The sequence below is a fragment of the Ascaphus truei genome, chromosome 4 (assembly GCF_040206685.1).
Source record: "Ascaphus truei isolate aAscTru1 chromosome 4, aAscTru1.hap1, whole genome shotgun sequence".
NCBI lineage: Eukaryota > Metazoa > Chordata > Amphibia > Anura > Ascaphidae > Ascaphus > Ascaphus truei.
This window is the reverse complement of record NC_134486.1, coordinates 12,213,904-12,235,021: the sequence shown is the minus strand read 5'-3', so window position 1 is coordinate 12,235,021 and position 21,118 is coordinate 12,213,904. Positions and strand designations below refer to the sequence as shown.

General features: G+C 39.2%; 1 protein-coding gene across 1 annotated transcript in view; it reads left to right on the top strand.

Annotated features, from left to right (window-relative positions):
- The window catches only part of LOC142492589 (uncharacterized), a 30,913-nt gene that overhangs the window by 3,695 nt on the left and 6,100 nt on the right, over positions 1-21,118 (top strand). The gene's annotated exons all lie outside the window — the stretch shown is intronic.

Below are 21,118 nucleotides of genomic sequence, written 5' to 3'. Positions count from 1 at the left end.
TGGCAAACCTGCCCTTACCAGGGATTACTGCACAGGAGGAGGGCAGACTGATAGCCAAAACTAGCCAGGGCTACACTTTCCCTCTGGTGGAATCCAATGGTCCCCACTTGGACCTAATTTGCTGGGCCATCCTGTAGGTGAATAACCTGTACAGAACACAAGATGACATAATTATACACAAAAAATAACAGTGTCATACTACTGCAGATATACACCCACCCTGGATGGTGATAACAAAAGAAACTGGGATACTCCCAACATGGAGAATCCTTTACTTAATAATAATGCCTTGGATCAGGCTTTCTTACTTCCCGCCCATTATGGTCAATTATTTTTACAAAGTATGACTGCGGAGAACCATTTTCTGGCCAGAACACCACCTTGTGCATGAAAATATTCCTCCCTACACTCCATACCCTCATAATAGAACACAATCTTTCTTCTGTATGGAAAACTGAACTGCTAATCTACTCTTGGAGTTTAAGTAATGAATTACAGCATCTATGTTTGTTCTTCAATCTCCAACATAATTGACTCTGGCACATAAGGGTACTCAAACCCATGAGATTGTCAGTACCAGCCACAATGGCTCTATCAGCTGTACTCAACTTAGTGAGATTTTTATTCCTGGGCTTGCCTGGCAGTACCCAGTGCAAAGGTTCTTCTGGAGCAATTTCGTCATACACTATAGAAGGTGCTTTAGGAATAACAATTCCCTGCTTAATTTCTCTTAACCTCCTACTGAGTTCTTCAGCAACCTATTCTTTAGAGTAGGTGCCCTTATCCCACCAATCAAGGTCATCTTTCATCAATATAAACCGAATACGGTCCATAAATGCAGAATACCCTTGAAATAATGGAGCCCACCATTTTCCACTGTGATCATTGGATTCAGGTGAACATACAGACCCCCCAGACTCAACTCGAGATGAAATTCCAGAAGTATCCCTCCCAGAAGACTGCTAGCCTTTAGCTTTCCCTCTAATCACATGCCTAAATACCGTGGGGTTCATCACTGGTACTAGACACTGGTATCTCCCCATCAGACCCCTCATCACTGGTAACCCAGTTTAGCCAGTCCGTGGATGGTGTGGGACTTTTCGATGTCTTACCGTTAAACCCCCGGTGACAAGGATGGGACCCCAAATTGAATAGGCAAGGATAGTGGCAGTGGCATTGGTGCTAGGGATTGGGATACGGGGAGTGGCAGAGTCCCGGACAGTGTCCTGAAGTCAGGCTATGCTTCGACCAGTAGGAATTTTCTTACAGTCCTGGTCTATAGGTTTCTTCCTCCCTCGCCCCGCTACTACTTGCATATAGCACTCAATGTCCTCTTTGGAAAGACTTGTACTTACCAGAGCGGGTGCAGCAGGTTTCCTGTCAACTCCGGCGATCGAGTTGGAAGTGACGTCATCTCCAGGTGACGTCGCGGAGTCCCAGTACATGTCTAGGTCCTGCACCAATGTACGTCATCCATAGAGCTTGGCACCGGGAGCTCGACGTGGTTGTGATGAGTATAAGGGTGATCAGGCCTAAATAAAGGTGTAATACTCACATTGGGAATGAAGGGGTTTAAATTATTTGCCATACATTGCTGTATTTGCCCTGTCCCAGCCTTTTTACCCCCCATTTGCAGGCTATTCCCTGCCTGCTGTGCAAAAAGAAAATGCATTGCCTGCTAAAACCCTGTTGCAACACAGATGGAGTAGTGAGCACCACAGCAAGCGCTGATTGAAGAAGCGTGGCTGTGGTTAGTAGGCTATTTGAAGTATGGGTATCCATTTCTATCGGTTTGATCTGTAACCACAAGTCAATTGGATAAGTGGCTTGCGGTTAGGTTTTACCGATAGAATGTATCCGTTCCTCGGTTATCTGTCCAACTTGAAGGGCGGAAAGTCAATTGACGTGGGAACTGTCAACTGACGTGAGAATTTGGTGAACTTGGTTCCCACAAGCCAGCATTTCAAGTAAGGGGGCTAACTCGATAATGGAGGCACCCAGCACCCTGGTTTTTGGTGTGCAAATGTAATTAAATAAAACATAACACTACATGAAAAAATGACAGTGATAATACACCCATAACATAATGTTTTATTAAAGTGTATGAAAACTGTGCATTTAAAATGTATAGGCAGGAACTGTTTCTGTAAACCCGGGAAAAATTCCTTTAACATGTAAATGTACTAAGGGTGAATGATCTGGGAGTATTTGCTGTCCTGCATTTCAAAGAGGTCCCACTGAGTGCGAGCCTCTAAGTCTAAGGAAAGTGCAGGTATAAAAGGCCCATAGATCCAAGGTGTGAAACTGGCCGGGATGTTGCAGAGTGGCCGATCTTGGGCCATTGACACCTTCGAGCCAAACCTCAGACAAGGGGCGCCAGAAAAAGGGTGTACCCCAGGTATGCTAAGTGCCCGGGTGTCAAGCCGACACATGCGCTTTGCAAACCGGGAAGCCTTTTGCCCGTTTTTGCAAACTGCGGGCAACGCGGCTATTAGTGGGTTAAATATTCCAACGGAGGGGATTGGGTGCACAGGTTAAGGATGGTAAGAAGCACCATATAACTGTGCCCGCCGGGCTATCCCCGGAGTTCTTCTTATGATTCAAGATGTAACTACGCTTCACGCAGGACTTCGTTCAAGCGCAGGGGAATGGTTCCAGTACACAAGGGGTTAATACCAACGTAACCAAGAAATTACCCCAAACTACGGAATTCGTTAGCCCTAAGGACTCCCGAACGAATTCCTACGAACTGCTACGAAATACTTTTTGCGGTGGCCAAAATATTGGATCGGCAAGTTTTACCCAAAGACTGCATTTCTTGTGCTTTCGTGGAAAAGACAATTTATTTTGTTTCCCCACCCCAGTAAGTGTTGTTTTAAGTGTATTCTGAAGTTGTCGTGTGTTTGTCTATAAATAAAGGGCATGATCGTTGCTATGTATCACTACTTTTTGATCATATTCAACTAAAATACAGGACACTTTAGAAACATGTTTCAGATTATCGGAACTGTTCCTTTAAAAGTTTACTATAGGACTATCCATTGACACAGCATAACATAAACATTAATGTACCACGCAAATAATAATAACATTCACTGGTAATATGTTCTGATAAGAATGAACGTAAGCGGTGACACGATTAAGTGAATAACATTGTAATGTTAAGTAAAGTTTTATTTGGAGCAATAAATACCACGGAAACATTAATACAAAGTTATATGTCTCAGCTCCATTGACTCCATGTTTTAAAAATAGATGTTCACATTAGCTTTTATTTTCTAAGTGCCGTCACGGCGCCCTTGCCGATCTTTCTCCCCTGCAACTTGCCAGCTTTAGTTGGCAGCCAGGATTGCCGTAATATTCTCAATTCTAGAGTGCCGATCAGCAGCGAAAAGCTGATCGGGGCTACTAGAATCGAGCGCGTTTCAAAAAGTGCAGGATGAGTGGCAAGAAGTGGCTTATCGGCACCCGGCTGCCGAAAATTTTATTTCGGCAATAAATAATGCCGATTTTGGGAGCTTATCGGCTCTTACTGAATCGGAGAGGCAATATTGGCGCGAAGATGGCGAAAAACAGCTTTTTGGCGCTTACTGCATGAGACCCCTAGTTTGATAACATCACCAAACAGAACCGGCAAAGAAAATATATTTCTTAGCTGTTGGTTGTTGGTGTATAAGCTCTGTACTGAGCTTAAAGACAGATAACACCTGGGCGAGGTAATCAACCCTTAAATAAAAATCTCCCTGATCCTTAACGGGTGATACTGTTGTCTTAAAAATCAAACTTCAGGTGGGTATAGCAAATGTCAACGTGATTAAACATATGTGATGGCACTGTGATACCATCTAAACCTGAATCTATGGCTGAGGGCTAACAAGTAAATGAGAGGTGCACGTACATAAAGGATGGTGAGGTATACCGTGAGATCAGTGGCTAGTATTGAGTGCATACTATTGATTGTAATCTAAATACATATATGATGCTACCACTGTCTGTATAAACCAGTGTTTCCCAACTCCAGTCCTCAGGGAACCACAACAGGTCAGGTCTTAAGGATATCCCTGCTCCAGCACAGGTGGGTCAATCAGCGCTCAGTAATTTTGACTGACCCACCTGTGCTGGAGCAGGGATATCCTTAAGACCTGACCTGTTGGGGTTCCCTGAGGACTGGAGTTGGGAAACACTGCTATAAACGGTTGATAACCGTACCTCAAAAATCCCTGTTGGAATCTTAGTATAACAACACAAGAGGTAGTGAACCACTGCTCAACCTTAATATTCAAATCACGTTAGTATTGTAAACACTAAGCGGTGCATGGGAAATAGAAACACTCTATATGTAGGAAGGGTCAAGAACAACCACAGAAAAGAAATCCCATAGATTTGCACTCAACTTAATAATATCTCTGAGTAGATGGAAACAAATTTCCAAACCATATGGGATACCAGAAGGTTTAAAACACAAAACAAAAAATGATTTATTAATTATTTAATTAACTCTTCTAATAGAAAACACACTAAAAAATATTTATATTGTTTTAACTTATATATAAAATCATCTTAAAAGTGCTCTAAAGAAAGTAGCGACGGAGTATGCCAGCATGTAATTATGTTTATGTATTGCTCAAATGTGTGCCTGTAATAGGTATACACTCAAAGGTCCAATAGGTGATATAATCACACCAATACAGAGCTCATTAGTATGCGTCTATACATAGCACCAAACCGGATGGCTTGAATGTCAGCGCGAGCAGGCTGAAGTATGCCTCCCGTGCCCCAAAACATCTCTAAAGCGTCACCACATACTATGCAATAATATTCCCATAATATGTACTCCTCAAGATGGAATCGAATAGTTTCCTTAGGTGTGCATAGTTAGTATAGTGCGCATATACCCTGGGTGTCAGGCGACGCGCTAACTAATGACGTCAGCCGGTTGCTGTTTTGGAGTATGAGACAGAGCATGAGGCAATGCCAGAAACCCTGCAGCTGACTGGTTGTATGAACGAACGGGTTTATATGCGCACTATACTAACTATGCACACCTAAGGAAACTATTCGATTTAGACGCATACTAATGAGCTCTGTATTTGTGTGATTATATCACCTATTGGACTTTTGAGTGTATACCTATTACAGGCACACATTTGAGCAATACACCAAACATAATTACATGCTGGCATACTCCGTCGCTACTTTCTTTAGAGCACTTTTAAGATGATTTTATATATAAGTTAAAACAATATAAATATTTTTTAGTGTGTTTTCTAATAGAAGAGTTAATTAAATAATTAATAAATAATTTTTTGTTTTGTGTTTTAAACCTTCTGGTATCCCATATGGTTTGGAAATTTGTTTCCATCTACTCAGAGATATTATTAAGTTGAGTGCAAATCTATGGGATTTCTTTTCTGTGGTTGTTCTTGACCCTTCCTACATATATAACAACACAAGCTAATTATCGGGTAGGTTTGCTCATTGATTCATGTCCCAGTATAGATCAGACCAAACCAAAGATGCATATCTTATGCTTTCCTATCCCTTACTTGGTTTCTATTACAAAATATTGCTGCCTCAACTAGTGGTTACCTGTATGGCCCACAACTTAGTTAGCTAGCTTTGAAAAGCATCCGTTAATACAGATGCAGAAAGTCATATCATTCACAGAGACCCCCCTTGTGAGAGAGAACCCACAAGCCTGCAATCAGTATGATACTGTCTATTATTAACCTTGGTTGCTTGGTAATCACAAGCTATCCACGTAATCATAGGTTATATCATGCCAGCAGATTGCCCAGAGTCTCTGCATACTCAGTGCTGCTGAAAACTAACATCGGAGCACAGCAGACCATGGCAGTCTTAGCACAGGGAGCTGCCTTCGTTGAATGTACTGTACCAGTTCACTGTATAGTTACATATAATGGCAACATTGTGATTCTGCCTCAACTAGTGGCTGCCTTGCATGGCCCACAACATCGTTTAGCTAGCTATTCAGCCACAGTAGGAGTGAGGATACCAGGAGTTACTGCTTACTTAGCCTGAAACCTTAGTTTCAGTCCTGCTACTGACGTCAGCAAGTGACGTCAATCCCGACGCGCGTTTCGTTCCTGCAAACACGGAAAATCTTCGGGGGTGGGCAATAATCCTTATGCTGGCATTTATCCTTATTTCAATTTGATCCAGATACCAGTGCATTTGGGTGGTGGATAGGAAATGACTGCAGGTGTATCCCTGACCCGCTTGTCATTTTTAACAGGCTGTGCCCCCATTACCGTGTTTAAACCCTGTGTACACAGTTATTCTCTGTGCAGCATTGGGTCATATTGTTGGGACTCAAGATAGCAACATTGACCATGACCAGTATATTATTCTTATCTGTGTTATCCTTACCCAATTATCAAATTCATCGGGTCTATTTCTCTGAGGTGCATGTGTGTACTCTAGGGTATATTCTGATATTCTGGGGTACATAAGATAAGACACTTGGTCCTTAGATCTATTGCGGCAGGTCTAAGGATTTTATTACTACATAGATGGACTGGTACACAGCTAGGTTTTTATTTCTACTCATACTATTACTCTCTTTAGTAGGTGATATTGAACCTAACCCAGGTCCTCCCATTTCAGCTCTGTCCCATGCCCCTGAGAATTCCACCTTTACATTCCAAAAAGGGCTTTCTGTCGACCATATAAATATCTGGAGCCTGCTGCCCAAACTGGACGAACTAAGGGCATGGTGCCTTATGCATAAACCCAAAGCCATCATTTTTACATAAACATGGCTAACCCCTAAAAACCCGGATGCAAATATCGCCATTCAGGGATACTCAATTTTTAGGAGAGATAGGTCAAAGAGAGGAGGAGGGGTGTTATTTTATATTGCAGACACATTACAATTTACACTGCTAAATTGCCACCCAAGCCCACCCTCTTTTGAAATTCTAGTTGGCAGAATCTGCCTCCCCTTTTCTAAGCCCATCTTGCTCGCTGGCATCTACTGCCCTCCTAAAGCCCCTCTACAACCCCTGACTGATATCACCCAGTTTCTTGGCTCCATTTCCTCTCTGAATGAGAATAGTGAGCTGCTAGTTCTTGGGGATTTCAACTTCAATTGGCTTTACCCTAAAAACCACAAAATCCAGATACAACTCATGTCACTTAACCTATCACAACTCATTTCCCAACCCACACGGACAAACCTGAAATTACATAACCATTCCTTACTAGACTGGATTCTCTCCTCAAACCCCAGCAGAATCCAATTGTCTGGCATCCTTCCTGATATTTTCAGTGACCATGCAATATTGTACTGTGTAAGGAAAATTAAACCGCCCCATTCAAGCCCTAAAGTTCTCCTCACTAGAACATTTAAAAACTTTAACCCACAACAGTTTCTGGATGACCTTACCAACTGCCCATGGCACAGAATCGATTTAATTCCTCACCCTGATTCTGCGCTCGACTATATCCAATCCGAGTTCTTAAAACTCTGCGATACCCATGCTCCACTATGCAAAATAAGGGTACGGTGGGCCCACCTTCCATGGGTTACAACTGACCTTATTGCACTCTACCAGCTCAGGGATGCCTTGTGGAAAAGCTTCAAAGTAACTGGCACTACCAAGGATCTCAATCACTACAGATACTTGCGGAACATGTGCACAAGGCAAACAGAGCACGCAAAAGCACAATATTACTCTGACAATCTCCACCAAAATACATCAAACCCACCTAACTTCTGGAAGGTTATCAACAATATATTCCAGCCACCTAACCATCAACAACCAAGTAATATCACTAAGGGGGATATTACTCTGACAAACTCCACTGACATTGCAAATGCATTCAATAATTACTTTGTGGGGTATGCCACTAACTTATTAGCGAAATGCAGCCCAAACCACAAACCTGAATCTCATCCTGGGAGTACCCACATAGCCCCGCCCCCTCCCAACACTGCCCACAATTTTCAATTTGACCCAGTATCTGAAGAGGAGATTACGCAAGCGCTCCGTAAACTAAAACTAAGCAGCCAATGCGGACCTGACTTACTACAATCTAGGTTCCTACGACCTGGTGCCTCAGCCATTGCCAAACCAATTGCTTCCATAGTCAATTCTATCCTGTCTGCAGGCCATATCCCTAAAACCTGGAAAACTGCCAGAGTTGTCCCAATCTTGAAAAGTGGGGACAAAAACACTGTCTCAAACTACAGGCCAATCTCACTTCTCCCAATTCTATCCAAAGTCATGGAAAATGTGTCCACTCCCAATTAAGCGATTACTATACCAAGACAAATTTCCCTAGCCAATTCCAATCTGGCTTTCGTCATAAACACTCCACCATAACTACCCTGCTAAAAGTTTGCAATGAAATCCAGTGTGGAATGGAACGGGGACAACTCACAGGTGCAATATTCCTAGATTTTGCAAAGGCTTTTGATACAGTTGATCATGCTATCCTGCTTAACAAACTCCAGAGCTCTGGAATAGAGAAGCATGCTTTAAACTGGTTTCAGTCCTACCTATCAGGAAGATCCCAACATGTGTCCATCTCAGGCTCTAACTCCAACCCCCTGGATATCACCTGTGGTGTCCCGCAATGCTCTGTTCTGGGCCCCCTACTTTTCTCAGTGTTCATTAATGATCTTCCCACAGCTTGTAAGGAAGCCTCAATACACATGTATGCAGATGACACAATCCTATATGCACACAGCCATAGCCTCTCTGACCTTCAACACATACTTCAGTCTGACTTTTTGAGACTCGAAAACTGGATTTCCCAAAACAAACTTTTTTTAAACTCTGACAAGACTGTAACAATGGTATTTGGGACCAAGATTACATTTTTAAAGCTTCCAGCGACTGAGCTACTGATTAGAACCAACGCTAACACCACCCTAACCAATGTCACTAGTTTTAAATACCTGGGCTTATGGTTTGACTCCCACTTAACATTCGGAATGTACATTGATAACCTGACAACCAAGACCTGCCAAACTAGGGGTACTTTACAGGAACAAATCCTCCCTAAATCTCCTGGTCAGAAAGGGTATCGCACAGCAGATGCTAATGCCAATTATTGACTATGGAGACATAGTATATGGCACGGCACCTCAAACCCACATTAGCAAACTTGACACCCTCTACAATTCAATTTGTCATTTTGTTCTCCAATACAACTACAACACACATCACTGCGAAATGCTCAAAGAACTAGATTGGTCATTACTCGAGTCTAGGCGCAATGTTCACCTTTCCTGTCTTGCCTTTAAATTCTTTATGGGCAAGCTACCCAGCTACCTGAACAAGCTCTTCACCCCTACCACATGCAGCACCTATCACCTGAGATCAGACTCCAAAAGACAGTTCATGGTCCCAAGGTTCAACAAAGTATCCGGCCGTTCCTCCTTCTCTTACCGAACACCACAAAATTGGAACAACCTACCAGAGACTCTCACATCCACCACCAGTTTAAGTTCTTTCAAATCTAAGGCTGTCTCAAATTTTAATCTGGTCTGTAACTGTTTCATACGCCCATAATATATATTTTCTTTAACTGTGCATGCAATGTCTTGTATATAATGTATACCCTGTTCATTTATGTAACTGTATTTGTAACCATGTATTATTTATCATCATAACTCTGTGCCCAGGACATACTTGAAAACGAGAGGTAACTCTCAATGTATTACTTCCTGGTAACATATTTATTAATAAATAAATAAATAGGTTAACTATAGCAGTAGTCCCATAGGTAGCCTGTGTGATTAACATGTATCCCTTTTTGTCCGTATGCTTAACACTGTGTTCCACTCCACACAAGCATTCTCACATTCCTCGATAAGGCTGACGTCATCAGCATTCTCAGACGGGTCTGTGAGTTTCCCCGTGCATCAGGAGTCGCTGACAGCTCTACATCCATGCACACGAGTTTCCAGCGATGACGTCACGCAGATCAGCGCTGCGATGGGACAAGGGATTCCATTCCCCTCCGTCTGAGACACAGGTGAGGCTTCGCCTACTTAGATTGGATTGAAGCTTTCATTGGACAATGGATCTCTCTCCCCTCCGTTTTGTTAACTGCTGGGACTCTTAAATGCTGACTGTAAACATTGTACAAACACAGGGACCATCATGGAGAGTACAGGACATCCACTCACAAGCAGCAGATACCAGAGGATTCGTATTGTGATTTTTTTCTCTTACAGTTTCACTGCTGTTTATACCAGGTCTTTCTGTGTATTTTCCTCATGTGCAGCAGAGTGTTCTAACAGACTTATTGCAGTTCTCTATAAACTTGTCTGTGAATTGAGCCTTGTGCAGTCTATTGCTATTTAGAGAGGATATTCTCTTTAGCTAATATATTACTAGTGTTGTCTGACTTAAGGTAGAGGCAGGTATCCGGAAAGGAGAGTTGGAGCACAGCTAAACGAAAGAAATTTGCTCGAGAGTGTGTCCCAAAAAAATAGAGGTTTATTATTCGTCAGTACATGGTAACAAGAAAAAAATGAGCCCTCAGGCCCCCACCGACATGTTTCGAGCTTCCGCTCTTTATCAAGGTGTACAATGATCTGAAAATCTCTCTTACCTATTATAGGATCCTTTTCCCGCCAATTGTCCCGTCAACCCGTTGCTTAGTCGTGTCATACGTAATGCGCCTAGTTGCCAGAGCGCACCACTCGTATCACGCTTCACGCCGGGTATACCGGTGACATCAGCGCGTCAGGGAACAAAACAAACTTTATTAATAATATAAACTTAACAAACCTAACATAAATTAAAATACTTTTATTAATCTATTAAAACATAATATATATTAGCTAAAGTTACAAACATATATATATGTGAATAAAATCAAATTAAAAAACAAACAACTAAGGTTTGATCGAGACCATATTAAAAAAATATATATTTATATTTTTAGATTATAAACATATGAATCCTCATATCCCCAACTATATCCAAAGTTTTCATTCTGCAACAAACATATGTCTACAAGATTAATCAATCAAATCAAATCACTCAAATCATCAATACATATGTTTGTTCCAATAAAATTCTCTACATTTGTATATAAGTCATATTATAAGGTATGAATATAGGGTTCACATGCTTCAGATCTTATTTTTTACCATTTTAACAGTTTTGAGGGTGAATATCTTTTAGTGTCATTGGTATGATATAATTATTACAATCATTCAAGGCAATAATTAGTATGTTATTTTATGTTATCAAATTAATATCTATACCAAAATAATGGAAAGAGCAAAATAGAAAAGATATAAATTTGTATATATTGATAATTAATGGATTTATAATAAAATTAATTAGATATCAATATTTTATTTTAGATATGGGTTTAAATCCCAATCTGTATTCAATCCATAAGGGATCCTAGTATTTAGAGTAAAAATCCAAAATAGTTCTTTTTTATCCAGTAACTCCAACCTATTACCACCCCTATATGGCATTTCAATATGTTCGATGGCTCTAAATTTCAATTTATTAATATCTCCATATTTGCAGGTTGTAAAGTGTTGGGATACCGGATGTGTGAGATCCTTAAGTTTAATCAGCCTAATATGTTCTCGCATTCTGGCCTTCAATGCCCGAGTAGTACGCCCCACATATTGCTTACCACATCCACAGTCCAATAAATAGACTATGAATGTGGTATTGCAATTTATGAAGGATTTTATAGTGTATACTTGTCCTGTATTAAAGGATTTGAAATTGGATGATTGTTCCAAAAATTTACATGAAATACACTTCAAACATTTGAAGCAACCTTTTGGTAAATTTGCCCCATGTATTTGTTGTTTAGATGTAAAGAGGCTTCGAGAGACATAATTTGCAACTGTATTAGCCTTTTTAAAGACGAAACGTGGGCCCTCCTGATGTATTTTCTTCAGTAAGGGGTCTGCAGATAATATGTTCCAGTGTTTCCTCACAATCTCTTTAATACCATTTGCTTGAACATTAAATTGTGTTATGAACATTGGTATATTAGAGTCCCATGTGTTATGTTTTGGATTTCTTTGTTTGTTTAAGAGGTCATCCCGGCTCATATCCTTAACTTCAGTAAATGACCTTTCAAGATTTGTTTTTAGATATCCCCTCTCCTCAAATCTTTTTAGGAGTTCCTCTGATTGAATCAGAAAGTCCTCCTCATTGGAACAAATCCTTTTTAAACGAATAAGTTGTCCTTTTGGTATAGAATTTAAGAGGGGTTTTGGATGGCAGCTGTCAAATCTTAGATATGTGTTACGTGAATTTTCCTTTCTATAGATATTTGAACCAATTTTCATGTGCATGTCAATAAATAAATATAGGTCAAGATAATGAATATGGTGAAAATCATAAGTGTAGGTGAATTTTAAATTAAAATCATTGTGATTAAGGTGATCAATAAATAATAAAAGTGATTCCTCCCCACCATCCCAAATAAATATTAAATCATCCAAAAACCGTCTATAAAAGGTGATAAATTGTCGATAAGGGTTGTTATCTCCAAATATGTGGACCGACTCCCACCAACCTAAAAATAGGTTGGCATAAGACGGCGCAAAGCTGGTACCCATAGCGGTTCCACATATTTGGAGATAAAAAGTGTCATCAAACAAAAAATAGTTGTGTGTTAATAAAAAGTGAATACAATCCAAAATAAAAGCTCTCTGTGTAAGTGATAAAGTGGAGTGTTCCAAATAAGTGTTGACAGCTGCCATACCATGTTGATGAGTTATAATGGTATACAAGGAGGTCACATCCAGTGTGACCCAGATGTAACCTCCTTTCCATTCAATTCTTGTCAGTTTGTCCAAAAGGTCACCACTGTCTCTGATATGTGATGGTAAATCATAAACAAATTGTTGCAAATAATAATCCACATATCTAGAGACACCATCTCCCAAAGATCCAATACTAGCAACTATTGGTCTACCAGGAGGGGAGACCAAAGTTTTATGGATCTTTGGGAGATGGTGAAACACTGGGATAATGGGATGTGCCTCAAAAAGAAATTCACATTCTTTGGAGTCAAGAACTCCCAAAAGGGAGCCCTCTTCAATGAGTGACTTCAGTTGTTTAAGGAACACTGGTGTTGGGTCACCACGTAGTACAGAGTATGATAAAACATCTGATAATTGACGGATAGCTTCCTCCCTGTATTGCTTTTTACTCTGTACTACAATGGCTCCCCCCTTATCCGCGCCCTTAATAATCAAATCTTTATTATTTTTCAAATTATGTAAAGCCTCTTTTTCAATCTTGCTGAGATTATTAATCCTGCTCTGTAGAGGAGACACTAGGAACGTGTATCCTCTAGAGAGGAGGACCAAGTCTCTCTCAACAAGTTTTTCGAATGTCATGAGGTAATGTCCCTTCATATGTTTGGGGAAAAACACTGATTTCTTCTTAAAACCCGACTGTTGTCTACCTAGAACATTAGAAAGATCAATGGTATCAGACATTTCATTTTCATTTATTAAATTGTTCATGTCTTGCAGACAACATTGTTCCTTAAATGTCAAGGTAGGAGGTGATGGATCTGGGCCTAGGGATGATTCTGTAAGCCCCCCTCCACACAATGGAATTTGTGTTCCATGAGTAGTGGGACCGCTCACGTCATCACCTCTATCCCTCCCCTCATCATCAATCCTATCCCCTCCATCAAAGAATCTTTTAAGGGTTAATTTTCGAACATATTTATTCAAATCAATGATAACATCAAACAGTTTAAATTTCGAGGAAGGTGCATATTTAAGCCCCTTGTCCAGTACAGAAAGTTCTGCCTGTGACAAAGGAATATTAGTTAAATTAATAACGCCTGTATCTTCAATCAAGAGTTCTTTTTCCTCTTTGGAGGGTTTCTCTTGTTTTCTTTTCTTTCCTCTTCGTGTGTGTTTGTACGCTCCCAGTTTTTTGAAGAACCAAAATATGTTTTAGGTTGAGCTTCTTTACTCCTACTGTTATTTTCTTGAGAGGTATGTCCTGAAAAACTAGGATCTCCTCTTGTCTCTCTGGTGTCCCTCTGTGGTCTAGGATTTAGTTGATCTCCATGTTTGTTACTTGTGTGGGCAAATGTATCATTATCCGAAAAATCTGATTCCCCACTTGTTGTTTGTGAAAAGGAAATATTTTTCTTGAGAATAGATTTCTGTTTATCCCCGTAATTCTTTTTAGGTGTAGAAGAATTATATCTTTTTGGGGGTGCTGGCCTTTGCCATATATAAACCTGATTACGTAAATAATCCTGCTTGTCTCTCTCAAATTTTGTTTGTTTTTTTAACATAATTTCCTTCTCCATGACTTCAATATTTGTTGATAATTTCTCATCCAGATCATTAAATCCCTCCATTTCAATAAATTGACGTAAATCCTTTTGTAATATCTGTATATCATTATCTAATTGCAGTTTTTCCTTTGTTTTAAGTTGTATAATCAAGTCCATAAGTGCAAATGAACAACAATTGAGGGTGTCCTTCCAATCATTCTCAAAGTCGACATTAACGAACCCAAAAGTGGGAGTTTTTTTGTTAGGTTTGTTAAGTTTATTTTATTAATAAAGTTTGTTTTGTTCCCTGACGCGCTGACGTCACCGGTACACCCGGCGTGAAGCGTGATACGCGTGGTGCGCTCTGTCAACTAGGCGCATTACGTATGACACGACTAAGCGACGGGTTGACGGGACAATTGGCGGGAAAAGGATCCTATAATAGGTAAGAGAGATTTTCAGATCATTTTACACCTTGATAAAGAGCGGAAGCTCGAAACATGTCGGTGGGGGCCTGAGGGCTCATTTTTTTCTTGTTACCATGTACTGACGAATAATAAACCTCTATTTTTTTGGGACACACTCTCGAGCAAATTTATTTCGTTTAGCTGTGCTCTAACTCTCCTTTCCGGATACCTGCCTCTGCTATGGAGTACCGGATGCACGCACCGATGAAGGATAATCCCGGGAGGACCATCTGCTACAAGTGAGTTTATCTACTCAATCTTACACCGTTTTTTCCTAATCAATGATTTGGCTGGACACTAGCTAGTGTGAGTAGTTACCTATCTGGGTTATACTCTTCCGGTTTATTGATAACTAGTGGAATTAGGTGTTTATGCTATAGGTGGTCACCATTTATATGTGGGATACTTCAAGGATACAACCGATACAAAATACAATTGAAGTTGCTGAGTCTACGTTTTAGAGCACCACACAGCCTGGTTTTTCTACTGTGTATCTATATCTGTGAGGTGGCTCACATGGACTGTGTCATTTTTTCAGTGCTTTAGAGAGTGTGATATCCCCTATTATACACATTATTAATATACCTTTTGGATTTTTTTGTGTATTTTTTATTGGTTTAATTATGGATCAGAATAATACAGATTTTGAGGAGGATATTGATCAAGGAAATGAGACTTTCACACAATATGCATTTTGCTGCTCAGATAATTCAAAGAGAGCAAAGAAAGCAGAGCAAGTATTTGACAATACGGTGGAATCGGTTTGTGAGGATTTGTCTGACCTGAAAATTCAATTTACGAAGTTGGAAAAACTTTTATCATTAATAGTACGCACATGGTGGGATATTATTACTTTGCAAAACTATATAAGAACAAAAAGGATCCCAAGAGGATTAAGAATTAAAAAAACTCCCACTTTTGGGTTCGTTAATGTGGACTTTGAGAATGATTGGAAGGACACCCTCAATTGTTGTTCATTTGCACTTATGGACTTGATTATACAACTTAAAACAAAGGAAAAACTGCAATTAGATAATGATATACAGATATTACAAAAGGATTTACGTCAATTTATTGAAATGGAGGGATTTAATGATCTGGATGAGAAATTATCAACAAATATTGAAGTCATGGAGAAGGAAATTATGTTAAAAAAACAAACAAAATTTGAGAGAGACAAGCAGGATTATTTACGTAATCAGGTTTATATATGGCAAAGGCCAGCACCCCCAAAAAGATATAATTCTTCTACACCTAAAAAGAATTACGGGGATAAACAGAAATCTATTCTCAAGAAAAATATTTCCTTTTCACAAACAACAAGTGGGGAATCAGATTTTTCGGATAATGATACATTTGCCCACACAAGTAACAAACATGGAGATCAACTAAATCCTAGACCACAGAGGGACACCAGAGAGACAAGAGGAGATCCTAGTTTTTCAGGACATACCTCTCAAGAAAATAACAGTAGGAGTAAAGAAGCTCAACCTAAAACATATTTTGGTTCTTCAAAAAACTGGGAGCGTACAAACACACACGAAGAGGAAAGAAAAGAAAACAAGAGAAACCCTCCAAAGAGGAAAAAGAACTCTTGATTGAAGATACAGGCGTTATTAATTTAACTAATATTCCTTTGTCACAGGCAGAACTTTCTGTACTGGACAAGGGGCTTAAATATGCACCTTCCTCGAAATTTAAACTGTTTGATGTTATCATTGATTTGAATAAATATGTTCGAAAATTAACCCTTAAAAGATTCTTTGATGGAGGGGATAGGATTGATGATGAGGGGAGGGATAGAGGTGATGACGTGAGCGGTCCCACTACTCATGGAACACAAATTCCATTGTGTGGAGGGGGGCTTACAGAATCATCCCTAGGCCCAGATCCATCACCTCCTACCTTGACATTTAAGGAACAATGTTGTCTGCAAGACATGAACAATTTAATAAATGAAAATGAAATGTCTGATACCATTGATCTTTCTAATGTTCTAGGTAGACAACAGTCGGGTTTTAAGAAGAAATCAGTGTTTTTCCCCAAACATATGAAGGGACATTACCTCATGACATTCGAAAAACTTGTTGAGAGAGACTTGGTCCTCCTCTCTAGAGGATACACGTTCCTAGTGTCTCCTCTACAGAGCAGGATTAATAATCTCAGCAAGATTGAAAAAGAGGCTTTACATAATTTGAAAAATAATAAAGATTTGATTATTAAGGGCGCGGATAAGGGGGGAGCCATTGTAGTACAGAGTAAAAAGCAATACAGGGAGGAAGCTATCCGTCAATTATCAGATGTTTTATCATACTCTGTACTACGTGGTGACCCAACACCAGTGTTCCTTAAACAACTGAAGTCACTCATTGAAGAGGGCTCCCTTTTGGGAGTTCTTGACTCCAAAGAATGTGAATTTCTTTTTGAGGCACATCCCATTATCCCAGTGTTTCACCATCTCCCAAAGATCCATAAAACTTTGGTCTCCCCTCCTGGTAGACCAATAGTTGCTAGTATTGGATCTTTGGGAGATGGTGTCTCTAGATATGTGGATTATTATTTGCAACAATTTGTTTATGATTTACCATCACATATCAGAGACAGTGGTGACCTTTTGGACAAACTGACAAGAATTGAATGGAAAGGAGGTTACATCTGGGTCACACTGGATGTGACCTCCTTGTATACCATTATAACTCATCAACATGGTATGACAGCTGTCAACACTTATTTGGAACACTCCACTTTATCACTTACACAGAGAGCTTTTATTTTGGATTGTATTCACTTTTTATTAACACACAACTATTTTTTGTTTGATGACACTTTTTATCTCCAAATATGTGGAACCGCTATGGGTACCAGCTTTGCTCCGTCTTATGCCAACCTATTTTTAGGTTGGTGGGAGTCGGTCCACATATTTGGAGATAACAACCCTTATCGACAATTTATCACCTTTTATAGACGGTTTTTGGATGATTTAATATTTATTTGGGATGGTGGGGAGGAATCACTTTTATTATTTATTGATCACCTTAATCACAATGATTTTAATTTAAAATTCACCTACACTTATGATTTTCACCATATTCATTATCTTGACCTATATTTATTTATTGACATGCACATGAAAATTGGTTCAAATATCTATAGAAAGGAAAATTCACGTAACACATATCTAAGATTTGACAGCTGCCATCCAAAACCCCTCTTAAATTCTATACCAAAAGGACAACTTATCCATTTAAAAAGGATTTGTTCCAATGAGGAGGACTTTCTGATTCAATCAGAGGAACTCCTAAAAAGATTTGAGGAGAGGGGATATCTAAAAACAAATCTTGAAAGGTCATTTACTGAAGTTAAGGATATGAGCCGGGATGACCTCTTAAACAAACAAAGAAATCCAAAACAGAACACATGGGACTCTAATATACCAATGTTCATAACACAATTTAATGTTCAAGCAAATGGTATTAAAGAGATTGTGAGGAAACACTGGAAAATATTATCTGCAGACCCCTTACTGAAGAAAATACATCAGGAGGGCCCACGTTTCGTCTTTAAAAAGGCTAAAACAGTTGCAAATTATGTCTCTCGAAGCCTCTTTACATCTAAACAACAAATACATGGGGCAAATTTACCAAAAGGTTGCTTCAAATGTTTGAAGTGTATTTCATGTAAATTTTTGGAACAATCATCCAATTTCAAATCCTTTAATACAGGACAAGTATACACTATAAAATCCTTCATAAATTGCAATACCACATTCATAGTCTATTTATTGGACTGTGGATGTGGTAAGCAATATGTGGGGCGTACTACTCGGGCATTGAAGGCCAGAATGCGAGAACATATTAGGCTGATTAAACTTAAGGATCTCACACATCCGGTATCCCAACACTTTACAACCTGCAAATATGGAGATATTAATAAATTGAAATTTAGAGCCATCGAACATATTGAAATGCCATATAGGGGTGGTAATAGGTTGGAGTTACTGGATAAAAAAGAACTATTTTGGATTTTTACTCTAAATACTAGGATCCCTTATGGATTGAATACAGATTGGGATTTAAACCCATATCTAAAATAAAATATTGGTATCTAATTAATTTTATTATAAATCCATTAATTATCAATATATACAAATTTATATCTTTTCTATTTTGCTCTTTCCATTATTTTGGTATAGATATTAATTTGATAACATAAAATAACATACTAATTATTGCCTTGAATGATTGTAATAATTATATCATACCAATGACACTAAAAGATATTCACCCTCAAAACTGTTAAAATGGTAAAAAATAAGATCTGAAGCATGTGAACCCTATATTCATACCTTATAATATGACTTATATACAAATGTAGAGAATTTTATTGGAACAAACATATGTATTGATGATTTGAGTGATTTGATTTGATTGATTAATCTTGTAGACATATGTTTGTTGCAGAATGAAAACTTTGGATATAGTTGGGGATATGAGGATTCATATGTTTATAATCTAAAAATATAAATATATATTTTTTTAATATGGTCTCGATCAAACCTTAGTTGTTTGTTTTTTAATTTGATTTTATTCACATATATATATGTTTGTAACTTTAGCTAATATATATTATGTTTTAATAGATTAATAAAAGTATTTTAATTTATGTTAGGTTTGTTAAGTTTATATTATTAATAAAGTTTGTTTTGTTCCCTGACGCGCTGACGTCACCGGTATACCCGGCGTGAAGCGTGATACGCGTGGTGCGCTCTGGCAACTAGGCGCATTACGTATGACACGACTAAGTGACGGGTTGACGGGACAATTGGCGGGAAAAGGATCCTATAATAGGTAAGAGAGATTTTCAGATCATTGTACACCTTGATAAAGAGCGGAAGCTCGAAACATGTCGGTGGGGGCCTGAGGGCTCATTTTTTTCTTGTTACCATGTACTGACGAATAATAAACCTCTATTTTTTTGGGACACACTCTCGAGCAAATTTATTTCGTTTAGCTGTGCTCTAACTCTCCTTTCCGGATACCTGCCTCTGCTATGGAGTACCGGATGCACGCACCGATGAAGGATAATCCCGGGAGGACCATCTGCTACAAGTGAGTTTATCTACTCAATCTTACACCGTTTTTTCCTAATCAATGATTTGGCTGGACACTAGCTAGTGTGAGTAGTTACCTATCTGGGTTATACTCTTCCGGTTTATTGATAACTAGTGGAATTAGGTGTTTATGCTATAGGTGGTCACCATTTATATGTGGGATACTTCAAGGATACAACCGATACAAAATACGATTGAAGTTGCTGAGTCTACGTTTTAGAGCACCACACAGCCTGGTTTTTCTACTGACTTAAGGTAGACACATATACTTGTGTACTCACCCAAGACTTAGTCGGTTTATTCATTTTTGACACCAGTGTGCATCTGGTCTGTAACTGTTTCATACGCCCATAATATATATTATCTCTAACTGTGCATGCAATGTCTTGTATGTAATGTATACCCTGTTGACTTATGTAACTGTATTTGTAACCATGTATTATTTGTCTTAACTCTATGCCCAGGACATACTTGAAAACGAGTGGTAACTCTCACTGTATTTATTCCTGGTAAAATATTTTATAAATAAATACATCTGGTATAGTTTTACTTGTTTTCTTCTTATGCAGAAAAAAGTGCGCAACCCAAAAAACACTCAAGCGTATTAAAGACAATGTCTAAATCATACACCATAAAATTAGTCCTTGGTGATATAAGTAAAAATGTTATAATCACTCAAGGTACAACCCCACTGTGGAAGTGATAAATAATGATTAAACCATACAAAACCGTTGGTGTAGCGTCTGCTGCTAAATAAAAGAGTGGCTCAAAACACTCTCACGAACTAAGAGATAAAAACACAAAAAACAGCGCAAAACGCTAATGGTGAAGTATATCAAGAATATATATTAGTGATAATAAAGGGTGAGTATTCTGCGTACATCAATTGTATAAAATAATCGCATTTACGTGTATAACCACACAAAATTACCACACGGCAAACATCAGATCAACCGGTCTGGAGGAAGCAATTCTGTGTAGATTGGTCCTGTAGTCAGGAAATGTCGCCTGCGTCCCCCATGATCTCTCACTATGGCAGCAGCATGGAGATGGTATCCGCAGCGTCCAGCAAGACCACTCGATCACCTGGTCATGTGTCCCGCATTCAGGCGCTCAGCACAGAAGATTAAAGTCTCTGATAGCCGGTAACGTTGGAGTACAATGGTGTACTCTTACTGCGGTCTCTGCAACTGGTACTGGGCAGTGGTAGTCCGCCGGTGAAAGCGCACTGTGATGACGTCACACGCGCAGCATACAGCTTCACACG